This window comes from Plecotus auritus (assembly GCF_963455305.1).
Source record: "Plecotus auritus genome assembly, chromosome: 12".
Taxonomy (NCBI): domain Eukaryota; kingdom Metazoa; phylum Chordata; class Mammalia; order Chiroptera; family Vespertilionidae; genus Plecotus; species Plecotus auritus.
The window spans coordinates 43,727,533-43,729,959 of record NC_137778.1 but is presented as its reverse complement, the minus strand read 5'-3'; positions in this window follow the sequence as shown (position 1 = coordinate 43,729,959).

Here is a 2,427-nt window from a genome sequence, read left to right as displayed (position 1 = left end):
TCTGTGAGCTCCTCCGAAGTTTTTACCTCTCTGCCTCTTCCCTTGTTGCCCTGTTCCCTCTCTTTCTTCCGGAGCTGGAAGATTTCCATCCAAGTATGGAACATTGTCTCGTCAGAAAATGGTATTCCTATCCCCTCTTCCACTAAGCCTCGTTTTAAATGTACAGGGTGTCGTCTGGCCGGCGTGGCTGAGTGGTTGAGCGTCCACCTATGAACCAGGAGGTCAGAGTTTGATTCCCAGTCAGGGCACAGGCCCGGGTTGTGGGCTTGATCCCCAGTAGGGGGCGTGCAGGAGGCAGCCGATCCATGATTCTCTTTCCTCATTGATGTTTCTACCTCTCTCCCTCTCCTTCCTCTCTGAAATCAATAAAAATATATTTAAATATACAGGGCGTTCCCCAAAATGTATACACACTTTCACAGCTGATTTCTATTACATTTTGAAAAGGAAATGTCTTTTAAGAAGCACTGCCTTTACAATTATTTAAAGTGTATATTCATTTTTGGGGGACACCCTACATTTATCTTCCTTTTCTCTCTTCCAGTGTTGAGTTATAGCCCATCAAGTTGTCCCAAGAACACATTTTTGGTTCATATGTCAAAGGAATTTTGTATTAACCATCAGCTCTAGGCCGGGTCCAGAGCCATCAGCTTTCTGTTCTGGTTTTACACTTTTTTACGGAGTCTTCACAGCCCCCTCAGAGTTTCGGGGTGGGGGGCTGTGGGATACTTCCTTATCTAGTTGATATTTTGCTGCTCATGGACCTCTCATAAGTAGAACCAATCTTAGAAATCACTCAACAAATCCATTGTCACCACGTTGGGAGGAGTTAAAAAACTATTTTTTTATTCTGAAAGTGCTCTTGAAGGGGTAAATGTTAAAAAGATCAATTCCATAACAAGTGAGAAATGTTGGACATCTGGTTCGTGGGAAGGGGATGAAAGTAAGAAAACACTAGAAATGACATAATTTTTCTTACAAGTTTTAAGTATTCCAAGCCTAGCAAGGCCATTTTCTCCTCTGAATTTCTCTCTCTCTCCCCCTCCCCCTCCCCCTCCCCTCCCCCTCCCCCTCCCCCTCCCCCTCCCTCTCCCTCTCCCTTTCTTCCTCTCTGCACTTTTTATTCCTTAAATCCTTTAATTATAGCCCTGGACCAACTGTAGCAACGAGGACGGTAACAATGGTTTGCTAACACTGTACGTGTTCCCGTTTCCTACCATTCCCTACCTCCCAGCCCGCTCGGACTTGCCCCTCAGCCATTGGAGAGGAGGTGCGGACACCTGTCCTCACGTGGGGGTGACTGCAGGCCGATGCGCATGGTGCCGGGCTCGGTGTGTACTCCCTGAGTTCTGCACGACACCCCTGCGCCTCCAGGCCGCAGCCACCTGCCCTGGTGACGAGGTGCAGGGAGAGAGGCTCTGGCAAATCCTCACGCCTGCCACGGCCCTGAAGCCCGCACTGCCCTGCACTGACACCGCCCCCATCCCGCACGTAGGAGCCCCCACACCTTGCCCCAGTGGCAAGAAGACCCTGCCTCTGCCCGTCGGCTAAAGGCCCGGGAGGCTCTGGCTTCCCCCGCGTTCACCTGGAGGGTCCAGCTAACAGGGCCCAGAACGATGGGTGTGAATGCTGCGTGGGGGACTGTACCCCGTGAGAGACAGGAAACCGGAGGAGCCAGCAAATACACGGCCTGCCTCTCCTTCCCCTCGGGGGACCGTGCTGAGTGGCAGGAGTTGCATGTGGCCCTTCTGGAGGTTTCCTGCAACCACAAACACCCGACTCTGCTGCCAAGCTGTGATCCGCTCAGAAATACACCCCTGACGAGCCTCAGTTTCTCCTTCTCGCCTGCCTCTCGAGGACTGCACCCAGGAAAGCCGTAGCACAGAAGCTTTGCCTGGAGGCCTGTTTTCTGGGGAAGCTTGTTAAAGCCCTGGGCTAGACCTCAGCTGAAAAAGACAGTTTCAAATTCTGTCTTCTAAGGGCCATCACTAAAGCGTAAGAGCACGGGAACGTTGACAGAGTGGAGGAAAATGCACAGCTGGGAAAAGTAATGTTTTCAATTTACAGTGGTTCTATTCAAGACTGACCAACTTTAGCAAATACGACAACGTAGTAGGAATGAAGTGGTTATATACATAATCTCAAAAGGACAGATTCATCAAGAAGTTTTAACAATTCTTAAGTCATGTGCACCTAAAAAAAATCTTCAAAATATATACAGTAAAAACAAAACAAAATGATAAATCCCCAGAGTTGGAAACTTCCATTCACCTTTTAATTGTTGGTACATTAAGCAGAAATTTAAAGATAGAAATAATTCGAACACACAATGAACATATCTCTAATTGCTATTTTAAAACTTGGGGAAAAATACAATTATTTGATAAGGTTTGAGTTAAAACATTGTTCCAGAGTCACCTTGTGGAA